The sequence below is a fragment of the Haliotis rubra genome, unplaced genomic scaffold, assembly GCF_003918875.1.
Source record: "Haliotis rubra isolate DU_JTF1 unplaced genomic scaffold, ASM391887v1 Scf2, whole genome shotgun sequence".
Classification (NCBI taxonomy): domain Eukaryota; kingdom Metazoa; phylum Mollusca; class Gastropoda; order Lepetellida; family Haliotidae; genus Haliotis; species Haliotis rubra.
Window position 1 is genome coordinate 132,247 of NW_025766002.1, and position 15,895 is coordinate 148,141.

Consider the following 15,895-nt stretch of genomic DNA (forward strand, 5'->3'; position numbering starts at 1 on the left):
GGGAAATGTGCATTGACTTTCATTTCTTTTAGCCCTATTATTTACAGCTATAAAATACGTTTAAATGTTGGGTGGTGAAAATTATAATTAATTATGTTAGCAATAATTATTCGTTATCACAGTAAACTAACATACAGTATGCCTCCCTGTATCTGCTTTTGTTCTCTTTTCGCCTTCAACAGACCTCTGTAACAACAGAGAGAGAGAGAGAGAGAGAGAGAGAGAGAGAGAGAGAGAGAGAGAGAGAGAGAGAGAGAGAGAGAGAGAGAGAGAGAGAGAGAGAGAGAGAGAGAGAAACAGTGTTGTGTGTGAGTGAGTTTGTGTGTGTAGGGTCAACTCCGTATAGAACCCCAAATCACACATGATCCCACTACAACACCTGTATACCCTCCCCTCCTCTCTCTCCCCCCACACAGCACCCACACATCACACATATGCCTCCTGTGCCCCATATCGGACGTATCCTTTCCGCGGGCTGTGTTTACCAGTACATTAACTGAACACACATGGCAATAAGCTATTAGAAGTTGACAATCGCTCCGGTTCCTCCTTTTCTATCACTCACAACACCGCCCGCCACCCTCGGCTCAAGGGGTGTGTCACATCTCCGGGGGACAGAGGTGGCCTGACCGGGGTAGCAGATCGGTCCTTCTGGAACGTATTTTCCGCCTTATCCCCCGCTACAAGCAAGTTTACGGAGTGGAGGACTGTGTATGGCAAACTACACCCCCAAGACGAGTTTTGTTTGACACATAGGTTCTGAGATAGCGTGAGTGACGCATAGGAATCGTGCAGTACTTATCATAAGCGAGATTCTCTGTCAAAGGGGCAAGATGTGCTAACTCCTGGGCAAATTTGTCAGCTAATTTTTGTCAGCGAATTTTTGACAGCCACCCACACTTCCAGCATTCCAGCTGCGAGACGCCTGACTTTCGTTCGTTCATTTGAAACATATTTATGTTGAGAGGAAATGGCTTGACATCGAATACTAATCATTCAATGATTTCCAAATTGCATGTTTGAGGCGCTATGAACGGTCTTGCTAAACGCTGTTAAGTCAAGTTGTCTGCAAACAAACGTATTCACATAATGTTGCTTACAGTCTTTGTTACCGTACTGTGATCAGTTAGCGCTCATTTTTTGTGTGACTTACAACAGAAAGACGACGCAAGACAACGATAACATTTACGACGACGACGATGATGAGTAAAGCAACGACGTTTATGTCATTGGCTGACATCATGACTAGGGCAGCATTTGTATGTTCTGTGTTTCTTATCGCCCGCCCGACCCTTCTAATTATTTTATTGCCGACACCCCCCCCCCCCTCCACACGCACACACACCAAAAAAAAGACCCCAAAAAACAACAACAAAACCCCCAACTCTATTTCATTCCAACACCGCCGAATCGAGCCTAAAACGTACCGCCTAGTCATATAAATTGTTTATCTTCTAATCAGTCGCTGCCACAAGTCCAAGGAACGCGAGAAATTTTAATAAGAATTACAATAAATGGGAATCAAGAACATTATTCAGGTAATTTTGTCTTTATTAAGGTGTTTTTTTCCCGACCGACCGATTCATGTTCAGAATTTGGTGGCTACGTGAAACACACACAACAAATGATGCCCCAATTAAAATTTGTGTTTTTTAAATGTAATTTAAATACTTTATATCGATTTAAAAAAAACTTTCTTGCGTTGATCAAATTACGAAATCAATTCATCAATAAAGTATTTAGTCATCTTTCACATAACTATACACAAAAGCTGAAAGATGACGTAAGTAACTTTGAAATATTCACATGTACACAATATTATGAAATAGGAAAACAAGTTTAAAGTTGAAAAAGGTCAGACACACGGTTCCCTTAAGAAGGACCGAGGGAGCCCTGGATAGCATAGAACATTGTGCATAAAGTATTATGTGGCAACAATACTACACCACAAACTATGTACTTGGATAACACCATGCCAGCTGCTGCAGAGGCATCGACACACGTCCGCAAACAACGTTGTACTGAAACTGAAATCAGTGTATAAATAGAAATATGTCAATAACCAAAACTTCAGCACTATAAGCACATCAGCATTCACTCACTGTGATATGCATTTGGAAGCACGGCTGAAGGAAGACTATTTAGACTATTTCCATATAAAACGACTGCCACTTGGAATCCCTTTAGCTTAACGTTTGCCAATTGGGGACTATTTGCATTGTTTAGCTGGTCTGACCCTTGAGCCGCCAGGTCAGGCTTATGACGCCCATGTGTGACACTCGGTGTCTCAACTCAGTATTATAAATATACTTCCATCACGAACATATGTCCACAGAGCTTCGTGGTAGGCCGTTCTCTCTTGTAGGCTAGTCAAACGCTCCCATGTTCCCTCGTGCACTTGTATCCAAAGACAACGCGATACAATACATGATATTTTGTTAGCGGTACAACAACTTGGAATGTTATACCATGTTGTGTCTAGCTTCTACAAATCATCTTGTTCATTTATCAATATTTCCGCGGAGATACATATTTTCATGGGGATATATTTTAATTTAAATTACAATAAAATGAAGAATTGAAATCATGTGATTTGAAACATATCACTCTTCTTGGATACACACACTTCATCCTTATAATGTGCACAGTGTATAGTTGAATAGAATTATATATCTGATTATATCTAAGTTGAATTGTACATTACTGATCATGTGTATAAAATGCAATCTCGCAAATCAAATGAAACCGGAAAAGGTGAAGCTTAAACAAGACGAAACATGTGAAACTAAAACGAGATGAATCATTTGAAACTGAAAAAAGAAGAATCATGTGAAAGTAAAACACGATGTCGTGAATTACGCGAAACATGAGTACATGAGACTACCTTTTTGGGGGATAAAAAAACGATGTCTTCATTCTGTGCAACGGCGTTTCAGGGTACCTGTTGCAATCATTTCAGGTGATAAATCATTAAATGTGGTCACGTCGTCGAGTGTTTTGTAACTTAAACAACTTGTCTAAGAGCGGACGAAACGCTTGATGCTGTAAGAAGATGGAGCTTTTGAAACTAATAGAAGAAGTAACACGATGCTTTTGGCAAACTGTCTTGTGATAAGTTTTTGTATCTTAAATAGAGGAGTAAATGGCAAACTCCTGTTTCTCTTCCTTACCATTGGATACCTTTATTCGTTACATTGGATACCTTTATTCGTTACATTGGATACCTTTATTCGTTACATTGGATACCATTATTCGTATGTTGAACGATAACTGTAGAGCGAGACGCTATATGATGAAACGCAAGCATTTATCAATATGAGCAGTGCTTGTTCATTGTACTGAATGGCACGCTTTCGTGTATGTTACTTACAGAACACTCTCAATGGGGTCTGGGGAAGGACAAGGCCTTAGAACCCTATGCTGCTTGGCTGACTGTATGTCACCCTTACTGCCACTACTGCAGACCAGTATTTGCCAATCCTAGACTTCATTATGTAGATACTTTGTGAAGCAGCTCGAATACTGCAAGTTATGTTAAGTATGGTGACATCCTTAATTCATGAAGAAGTTTATAAGGCAATGTTGTGGATATCTTCGTCCTTACCATTTCTCCTTACCAGAGAAAACATTATCGCTATGATATATATAAACAAAGGATGGCCCATCCTTTTATATTCCTGTATCCATCGAAAGTATTAAAAAATCGCGATCTGTCCTTCAAGTACTTTATATCTTTATACATGTACATGTAAGAATGTTTGCACACAAAACTGCATGTTTGACACCTTAAGTGTTTCAAAAGGGTTCGCAACCTATCCTCCCACGTGTGATATTTGCAATCAATGTACAGGTAAGACAGGTGGGCAATCCTTTAGAAATCACCTAACGTCATTTGACGTCAATCTGTCATCCATTTAAAGGCGTTCATACGGCCAGTAGGGAAACCGAATGACAGAAACAAAACTGTAACTGTAAAAATGATAAGGATAAATGGCACTTCATGTAAAAACTAACCGTCACCAAGCCGCTTGAGGCCCCAAAGATACCATCTGTTTCCAAATATTACACATGTGGCATGGATGGACTTTATCTCAAGCTTATGACTTTAATTATGTCGTTTCTCCTGCACTGGGATAGGTCTGTGTGAATGGAAACAAGATATGGCCCTCTTACACTAAAAACCTTTCATCGGTTCACGTGTATTTGAAAATATCAAAATAAGAATGACAATATAGCACACGCCTACATTCAAAGTCTGACTTGCACATTTCAATCTTATCTCAAACTCTTTTTTCCAACATATCTTGCCTGACATAATCTTGCTGGTTGACTAAATATGCACGTATCGAAATGTCCATGCTTTTACCAGATACATTATGACTGTATCGGGGCTGGAGCAAAGCATGCATATTTCAATCAAGTTGAGTTACTCGGAGCACTAAAGTGATGTGTCACCCCATCTTGAATGTTTACTTTGTAAAGGCTTTCTGTTTGTACGTGCATTGCGTTTTGAGACTGGAAGTAGCGGACAGTGGTAGGGAACCCTAATGGACTTGTTACTGGATTGTGTACACAATGTAAAGTTTCAACGAACCCGTCTAACTCCCCCGTGGAACCTGCTCATAGTTCGGCCATTATGTTCTTTGGTCCTGTCTGGTAATGGTGAATGGTTAGTTCAGATTTGGGCATGTAGCTTTCTGATAAAAATGTCTATACACATTTAAAGTGTGTGAACTGCTGCTGTTAATGAGACGCACGATCATGCCAATGAATGTATCTTTTAGGTATGCTAAAAACGTAATAAATAATAGGAAAAAATCGTTCGAAAAGCAAGTTTGGTTAGGAGCACATCTTGCTGTCGCTTCAGAGCTTTGAGGGTGGCAGGTTTGGAATCTAAGCTTACCCCAATTATGAACCTTGGATGTGAGCCGTTGATCCGTGTTGATGGGTTTCAACAACGGGGTAAACTATCACAAACTCCGTCAATGAAAAGTTGCTCTGAAATACAATAAGTAACTGTGTTAGCAACGGACTCCTTCCTTCAGGTATATCACAAATTGCGATTCTTGAACACTTAAATTGTAAATGACAGTGGACAATATTCTTCGAGAATATGACGATCACCGTAGACTTCATCATTATTGGATGTCCGAAACATCTAAAACCCAAACAGCAGATATTAATTAAGTTGGCTGAAGATGTACATATTTATTCACATATTATCAATATTATACCATTCACACTTTGTATAATATAACAGTGTTTCAAATAAGAGTTTAAATTCTTAGATAGTTAGAGATTAACGTTGTATGCAATATGTTGTCCCTTGGTCAACGTCTTACAGTTTATGAACATAGAAGCACCAAATACATGGATTGGATGATACAGCCAGGGAGACGTATAGGCGTCTAGGGATGAGAAGAAGGTGAGAAATGGTGGACATTGCCACATAAATGTTCAGAGGTCTCTGAGAGAGACTATCCGCGATGTGTCGCACTACAATGCACGTCAACAGTTCTCATCGCGAATATTTGTCGTTGTTACCAAGTCACGAATCATCCCCGCAAAAACAGCCATACTTGGAATAATAATCTCTTCTTTGTCAAATTTAAACACGTGCTGGTAATCTATGTGCATTTACTGAATAGAAGCAATAATGAAAAAAGTGTACGGTGTGACAGAAACTCCATTGTATATTTCTTTACCGTATCTGTTTTGTCATTAACGCCTCATTTTGTATAACCTTTTTTTCACACAGGTACTTTACATTCTCAGTATTGTTATAGGTTTGTTTTCAGGCTACACGAGTTTTTAAAAGTATTAAATAAAGTTGGATTTCGTCTTCTTATATATTGTTGGTTCTTCTCATAGATTTGTCCTATATCCTTTGGAAATTCAGCGCTATACCGTTTCACCAACGTGAAAAAAATCTGAGTAGCTTCAACATCTGTTTCAGATGAAGGTGTTTCACAGGTGTGAGGTGACTTATTTTTACATAAAATTTTCCCATGAAAAGCTTGAAAAGTAATTTGACCTAAGGTTTCAGAAAAGTGAAGAAATCCTTCATTGGAGAGCTGGATGTTCAAAACATGTCACGTGGGTGAAGGTCCGAAATCCCACCCCCATCCCCGCCCCTTACAAATCACCGGATTCAGTTACTATACCAATTCGTCACGTATTTGTAACTTTAAAAACTAAAGGGAACTAATATATATGTGATATAAAATTATTAATTTTGACAAGCGATATTGCATTCTCCGAACCTGTTCATGATAACCTCATCAACAGAGAGATTGATGATGGAAACCGCTTGCACCTTCTGCCACACTACTCTACATTGGTATATAGAATTACTTCACACGATTCATATCTTGGTAGTTAATACATTATGTGGCTGTCCGACACTGCCCCAACCTTACTAGTAATATGTGATTTCCATAAATCATTGGCACCGGCGTGCTGACGCATACCCAGTTGGAGTTTGATGAGAATATGTATGTTGGACATTCTTCACAGTGCTTGAAGCACGAGATATGCTAAGCCTTATAGCTAACACCTGGTGTCACCACTAGTGTTCAGTGTCCACTCAATGATTTTCACCACTGTTTTTACTTTTACATTAACGGAAATTGTTTCAGTAAATATTCGAGACTGATTATTCTCTGGCCTTGCCCTTTTATATTTCATCCACGGGCTATCAAATCTTATATAAGAAATGACTTGATGTGCCTTTTCAATTTTCTTTAGACAAAAATGAAAAAGAAAAAAGTTTTGAGTCCAAATATCGTAAGAAATTATGACAGACACAATCATACCCATGCATAATGACTATCCAAACTGATCATATAAATGCTTTGTCCACAAAATAAGAAGGTACGTTCTGCATATGATAGTATGATGAACATCCGATCATCTGAGAGGCACACGTTTTAGTCATTTCATTACATAAAATATTCTTTCCTTTGTTTCTTTATACGCTTAATAACTCAGTTGGTTTACCTTCGCTAATTGGACAAGATTATGTCCTTGCCATGGCCAAGACAAAGAACATGATCCCACAATTGATTAATCAAATTATTCTCAGATTCTCAAGATAACATCGTCTTACTCAGAGACGTTTAGCAGCGGGCAGCTCATCCAATTAAGTATGGAAGCATAATGATTCCTCCCGCCTCTGATCTTCAAGCGACGGTCGACATCACTCCCATAATACACAGCGTTTCCGACTCTGTTTTTCCCCCACGTGAAATGCACGTTCAAACGGTAGTCTTTTCACGGAGTCACATATCAGTCACTGCCTATCTCTCGCCCTCTATTGATACATTGATAACTGGCCTTTCACGCAATCGTTTATATCGCGGGCAATAATTGATCAAATCCGGTGGTTTTACGTTCACGAATAAACGTTGTATGCACGTTCTCCAATCAATGAAGACGTTGTAAATGGTGGGCGGGGCCAGGACGCACTCAGGTAAAGGCCACCTGCAATTTGCACGTGCAGTATGTACATAACGCCATTACGCTGACGTTTTTCACAATCTATTGCAAATAACATTCGTCATTTTTGTGCGTTTATCAATATTTCTACAGCAAATGAATTGTTGCAAGAATATAATCATGATGCAGTTGAGGTCGGTTTCGTTTGTCGCAGGCACAAATTGTGCGTCTTATTTGAATTTTCCTAACAATGGTATGAGCGATGAACTTAGAACAAACAGTTGGGCTGATTTGTGAAACTGTCCATATTATCCATTGTATCGATGATGACTTGTTTTAGAAACAGCCACTTTAGCGACATATTGCCGGTAACCAATAGCCATCGATTCCATCATGTGATAACGAGAGTGATTGTACAGCAGCACGGACAGCGCAATGAGCAGGGATATATCGAACGTTCCAAATGGAGGGGATGCATTAACAGAGACAAATACTGTCTTCTGTTATTAGAAGTATAAATATATATGGCATATGACAATAAACAGTATTGCTTCAGATTGATAGAGTTGTATTTCAAGTCGTCCCTTGTGAAAGGTTACCTGCAAAAAAGGCATATCAGTTGTGAAGAAAAATAAGTGAATAAAAAGTTACCTAATTTCTTGTCTCATCCTGTCAAATCATATCATTACAAGCTAGAGCAGTGCCTCAAACTGCCTTCTGTCTCAAACATAAATCGTGGAAAAGACTATATATATAAATGATCGGTTCCCTAGTATATAACGTTTTACAATTCTTTAGTGACATGAATAGGGATAAATGAAAATATGCTCTATGAATTGTGTGGGAATCGGACTGGGGTGATCGACACTCAATAATAGATGATTAAAAAAGTCGTATAAAGGTGTATATAGTTTATTAGTTTTTATTAGGAATGCGTTGAACAAAACAACCATTATGCATATATTTGTGTCTTTATGTCTCTTATAGTTGTTTGAGCCTCCAGAGATTGGTAAAGAAATATTCAAATTATTATTTGAAGGATTTGGCAAAATCGAAAAATGATTCCCGTCAGTAGAAACCCTTGAGCAAAGATATTGTTACAGTAGCATGACTCGGGTACATTCAATCCGCTTGTGTGTGTCCACATACCATTGATTATGTTCCATAACTGTTTAACCAGGTACAGTTTCTATTTCCACGTGTTCCAGGTGACGGATGTCGCTTACTGTGCCGTCCTCGACGACAGAAGACACAGGCCTGCTTTCACACTGCCGCTTCTGTTTGTACGCCTGGTCAGTTTGTACACTATTATTACAAGCCAGCAAAGGCAAAGTATGATCACCTTACAATGAATTAAAAGATGTACACACTAAGATCATCACCTGCAGTCAACATTTACATAAGAACACAATAGCTTTACAGGGCTTCAATGGCCTTTTCAAACAGCTCCCTTGTAAGCTGTTATATGTTGCCTATTGTTGTGTGTTCCCATGGAACATCGTCAGCTTTTGTTAACCAGACAGTTAATTTATTATGTCAGTGCTTGCATAACAGGTATTAAGTTGACATGTTCTTCATTTTTTAAAGGAAAGTTTCATTTTCCTTTGCGTTAGGAATAGGTTTGTATTAATTTTTATCTCAAAACAAGGCTACAGCAAATACACAGCTAAGTCCTGCATCAGGCCAATAAAATATAACAAAGATCTTATGATGCAAATTTGATATCCTATGCTATTTACTTTTACAATAGTTATGTCAAACGAAATGTCTTGGTACATATTTTTTTCTAAATAGGTTCATAACTATCGGTTATAAGATTGACTTCTATTATCATCCATATTACTATTTGTGAAACTGTGAACATTGTGGGAATATATATTGCAAAATGACAATATTGCCCAGTTCACCTATTAGATTCTATTGTGGGGTAGTTGCACTATTCCACTAGCCGCGAATAGCTGCAAGATTGCGCCAATCAATAATAACTAATTCAGTCATGATATTACTCGGTTAATTATCTTTCACTTTTTGCATGGTTCACCTGATGGAAATACGAACATAAGAAACACATGTGACATCTAAGGCCATGACACACCAGAACAAAATAACCAAGAACCAAACCCCCCCAACCCCTGAATACAGTGCATATATTTCAAAGTGAAGTAATTTCTTCAATACGTAAAATGATAACTCAACTTTCTCCTAACTAACATTCCAACTTTGGTTTAGACGTTTGTATGCTTGTTTCGCGAGGCCACCCATACATTACCTTCAAACTGTTGACAAGTATGAGGAGTGTCTCTATGGCCAGCAAACACACAACAATACCCTGACTCCTCTTTGGAACTAGTGACATTAACATTTTAATGTATTCATTCTGAATCTAACTATTCAAATATTTAACACTAAGACACAACAAATATGCCACTTTCGAAAGTACCAAGTCAGGCCGGTATATCATGAACATTCTTCAATAAAGCACCTATCAATTTCAGTTGCTATTGCCGCATTTGTCGTAACGACCTGGGAGAGGGTGGGAAGCGGGTTTGCAATACAATGACGGATGGGCACGTCAAATTTACTTTCACCTCTTCCCAAAACAACTGCATTGAAAAGATGACATTTCTTGGCAGTAATAGGGACGTAATCTTGTGGCTTGCCAGAATATAATAGTCCAACTATGTTTAACACTGATAAGTCCTTCTCGAGTTGTTCATGTTTGTGACACACAGAGGCTTGTCATGGTTTTGCACTGTCCATTATCTTCTGTCAACAGTCATTTCAGAAAGGAAATTTGGCACCTAGCTTTTGTTTGATCGATTTTGTTAATCGCCACATGTGTGGACATTATATGGCACCGGCAGGACACATGCTTTGTGGCACCATTATGTTAGGTAGGTAGAAAGGGGATCGCATGCATCCTCTCATCTCTGTTTCAACTTTCCCTTGTTTAACATGTAACACATTTTCAATGTCTTTGATAATAACATTACTTTTGAGCATAAATTGTTTCGCACAGATATTACAAATATGCATACGAAGGTAAAAAACAACTTCGCAATTTCTTAGAATGAAAACTTTATATGTTATATTGAAATATTTAATGAAACAAGCAATTTTGATGACTATAATTCGAATGAAACAACTTAGAAAAATATCGAGAAGCTAGGGCTATCAAAATATATTTGTTAAAAAATATTAAAAAATAACAAAACCCCTTAACTTTGTTCTTGTATCAACAAAGCATGCATTTCCTATTACCTTTAATGCCTTGGCGTCACGCCCCTCGCTTTCCTTATTTACAGACAATAAACGGCTATTGTCTGATGCGGTCGAAAATCTATCCCATTTTTGTCTAAATCATGCAAAACCTTATCTGAGATACTTCTGGGTTAGCATATGCATTCTCTTACTTGTTTGTTCAATGACACAAGTGTGTAGGCTAGTTTAATTATCCTGATGTTTCTTTACATCAGCTGTTTCAGCAAATGTAGATATATAATGTAGTCTATTACATTTCGTGTCAGTTTCATGACTTGATCAATAGAACTTTGAAATGGGATGTACATGCACACGGTCCAGTGTGGAGGATGAACAAAATTGTTTTGTTTGAAACATGAATCAAGTAATGGTCTCTTTTTTATTTCCTTAATAGATTTCGATAATTTCCTTGTATGAATACACCGTCTTTGTTATCTTATTGCAAATGTTCTTTTTTGTGTAATATTCTGTGGATGGCATGGTAGAAAATTACTTTTCAAGTCCCCTGCATGTACCTAGTGTTTAAAATAATTAGTTTTCACTATCGATATATACTATGGCAATTAGTCTGTCGATACACGATACAACAGATACACAGTACTATTTTAATATTGCGACCAGTCTCTGAAGCTTGTCATTTTGGAATCTATTTCCGTGAATTCCAGCAATACTTGCTGCATTTAACTCTGACTGAAATATGAACGAAAAATACCAATTATCTTTATTACAAGTAATTTCTGCTATTCCGATATTAGCATAAGTATGTGTTTATGAATACCAGTTAGGGTCTTTACGAGAAGTTGCATAAATGATAACCTAAGGCAGGATTTGTGTCGTATCTTATTGTATCATTCGTCATCTGAAGGAAAAATCTTGGTTGTTGATGAATGCTAGTTATCAGATGATAACATCATGTTTACAGTACCAGTCTGGTATACTGTCATTTGTTTTCAAATGAAGCATGAGCAAGGTAAATTAAATTATTATCCTATGACAAACAATAATAGTATGTCCGTTTCATCACATTACAGCTGTATATAAACATATAAAACATGATTTATTTAATTAGAAATGTTCTCCATGTTTCAACGCGGTTGACGGAAGGCTGTGTCTCATGTGTACGATGTCAGCACCTAATAAACAGCTTCTTCAGATTTTTGTATTTGGCGTTTTGCGTGAGAATGATCAGTAGCAATGACCAGAGCCAATTACCCGGATAACACCATGTGGTACATGACACATCTAATTAGTACCAGCGATGTTTCACTCGCTTGTAGTCATGGACCAATAATAATTACAACAACAACAAAACCTGTTTGGGATGCATTCTAGAAGTTGTGAGTAACAGCAAAACAGCAACAACAACAACAACAACAACACTTACATAGGGCTCAACTCCATCACCGTATGTAATCAAATATTGAAATCAACATTACACAAATAAACCTGACCATACCCTTTCCAAAATCATAAGCTATCCCGATGTACAATTCTACGTTGAGAAAACACTGTCTAATGGTGATGACACCAGGTGTTCACAAGAAGAGGTGAGTATCCCGGTCAATGCATCAGGGTGCACTTGATATTCATTTTTCATCTCCCTGCGAAATATAAAGTATATTCATAAGCCAAGCTTGAACTGGTAATCTCTCAGTGTGTACTTGTAGGCATTTGAATGTGTGAACTGGTAATCTCTCAGTGTGTACTTGTATGCATTTGAATGTGTGAACTGGTAATCTCTCAGTGTGTACTTGTATGCATTTGAATGTGTGAACTGGTAATCTCTCAGTGTGTACTTGTATGCATTTGAATGTGTGATTGTTAAGAACTAGCTCCGGTAATGATCCTGCAGTAACTGACGATCTCTCACCCAACCGTTTGTTGGGATATGTAATATATACAGCCATGTACCTTTCCAGGTTAACCCCGCTCTCTTTAAGGAGTATCAAATAAAAGTTACAATATGTCCTTCTCTTACAAAAGAAGCGACAAAGCCCTTTCCACATCCGTAATAAATCGATTGTACAATTCCGGCTATATTATGAGTAAGTGTCTGTTTGTGTTTTCGCTCATGTGTTTGTTTAACGCCCAATTCAGCAATGTTACAGCCGTATCACCACGGTCTATAAACAGATACGTCCGGACCAGACAATCAAGTGATTGATATTATGAGATACGATGACAGAGCATGTGTTTATTCATCACTAACAAATAGTGATGACACCAGGTGTTGGCGAGATGTTGAGTGTTTCCTGTCCCGACGGTGGCACATAAACATAAGCAAAGTTTAGTCAATAGTTCACCTGAAAAATCGTGAACGTAAGGTACAAGTATAAAAATGCAATTGCATTGGACATAATTGTTTTTATCCAATAACTAATTTAGCAGTGAAGATAGAATGGAATAGTGCATGTGATACGTGATTAAAGCATCTTAGTTGATATTGAGAAACCGTTTATGATTATCCATTTAGAGGTTATGTCACCTGCATACATCAGTTTATATTGATCGTCACCTAATACTTTGATGTTTGCACTTGTTAAGCAACATTCACAATTAATATGGGTTTGTTACACTACTGTTTGTAACATATGGCATCTATTGATTTCGAATGGTTTTATAATGTTCTTTATACTCGATATCGGTAACATCATATTGAATAAATATAAGCGACAAAAAACATTTCCATAATAAAAACACCATTGCTACTAAAAGCTGAAATCATTGTTCGATTCCCACTATGTACTAGCGTTGAATATACCATGAAACAGTAAAGATACCAGGTGTTCGCGAAAAGGTGCCCGGATCCTGCTCCAGTGGATGATGTGGAATTTGGTGATATCTATATATAATGTAGTTATCGCCAATATATATATATATATATATATATATATATATATATATATATATATATATATATATATATATATATATATATATATATATATATATATATGTTGTTGTAAAGTTGTATATGGTTGTTGTACAGTTGTTGTTGTACAGTTCTTGTTGTATATATAGTACGTGTATCCCACATCATCCGCAGCAGTAAGTGCACACTATATTTGCCCTTCACAGATGTTATCATTATATGATCGAAGCAACAGAAGCAGTGTGTCAAGAGAATATCATTTCAAACCATTAATGTAAATGAACAGTATGAAAAGGTGATATTACAACATTTACAGGACTGTAATACAAGAGAATGTCATTGTCCATTTGACTTTTTTCATTCGCCATTTATTGAATATAGTAATACATAAATCACAGGTACAAAACATAGAAGTATTTCAATGGTATTCAACATGGTTAACATATCAGTGAAATGTATGTTGAAACAACAGTCATCATTATAATTTGGTTTCGTTCTGAACATCTGTATGGAGCTTCTATTACTGTTTGTCATGCTAAGAGAACAAACAACAAAGGTTCCTATGTCTCGCCACACAGGAACATGAATATAAGCAAAGCAAGCTTATGCTGACTCCCTTTCATCATTCATAGGGAAATCCTGCTTGTAGAATGTTGCTTGTTATTACTGTTGGGCGAGGTATAAAAAAATCCCGTTTCAGGTCCACAGAAATTAATTATCTGCTCTTCAGATTTTATCCCATGGTGATCGTGAGGAGAGTGAAATTGTTTGAGTTGTTTAAAACAATGTGTATATTTCATCGAGAAATGAAATGTCAATATGGTTTAGTTTTCTTTTCTTTTAAGTCGAGTCGTATCAGAGAGTTTGGGTCATGTTCATTACATCCATTTAGTCACAGGAGATGATGAAGCATCTTCGTGTAAACACGTGTCCTGATTAGATATTTAAAGCAAATAATGATGTGTGTTGTATAAAGTACTATTTCAGTATCACAAAGTACCTGCTTATCTAACGTGTATAGACCTACAGTCTGTGAATGATGGCCTGTTCAACTTCCTGCTGCTGGTGCTGGTAAGTGATAGATGTTACATGTTAATTCACGTGTGGTGATTCAGAACCACTTGTAACTCAACAGACTCGTTATGCCAACACGTGTCCATGCATGTAGTGTGAAGAGAACTCGGAAGTGTTAAATGTGTCTAACATCCATTACTTATGCATGTTTCTTCAGTGGGAGAAATGTACGTATAGATATACATTCATATCAAACACATATATCAAGTGCAGTCGGTTGTTCTTAAATATGTCGGTGATTGTGAAGCGCTCATTTTATGAGGCTGTTTACCAAGTCTAAGTGCCACACAAACATCTGTTGGCATCAAAGGACTCTTTCTATAGAAAAACATTGCAATGGACAATGTAAACAACGTACAAACAGCTAATGCGATTCATGACCACGACATCTCCGGGAATATTATTGAATAACCAAAATGCAACGATCGTCACTGGTGTCAAATTGTAGACGAATATGATGTACACCGTGTATCATGAATTTGTTATTTAAAAAATCATAAATGATTCATGGTTCAATCAGAATCTTGCAGGGGTCTTTCTTTTTAGCAGATATTTATTATGAGTATGATAATGGTTTTGAATCTGTCATGTTTCATTTGTTATAGATGTAGGTGCAACCAAATTCCTTAATTTGCAATAAGGTATATATATATATAAATCGGTTATAGAATATGTAAATGTAGGTCTGTGACTATTTACCAAATGGTCATATAACGCTTGCCATGTTGATGTACATGGAAGAGCGTTCTGTTGTTTTGTCAACATGCTTTCGTTATAATCTGTCTTGTTCTAATGAACACTTTTAAAAGATTTCAAACAAGTTGTGTTTATCTCAAGAAGTTGTCATAAAAGTCCTAAAATAACCCCAATCAGAATATGTATTCTAACAGAGAATTCGTCGTTCATGTTCTGCGGTAACGCTTGAAATGGATGTGTCATTTGGTGAAACCTACATTTGGATATTGTTTCTGTGTGTATCTGTAGAAGGCATGACAATAGGCTGGCGTGCTGGGCCTGATAAAACCTAGACTTTCCCAGGACTGGAGAAGCTGTAGATCAGTGAATACTGTCAACAGTTGCAACACCACATCCTGTCAAAAAGCCCAACTCTTGGTATTTGCTCTGACCTTCCAGAGTTCTTCCTGAGCCTCAACGTCTCGCTGGCGTCGGCCAGATTGCCTATTATTACATATGCTTTTAGAGCCTGTATAAAATATGTATCACTGTTGTAGAAACAGGAAAGAAGGCACG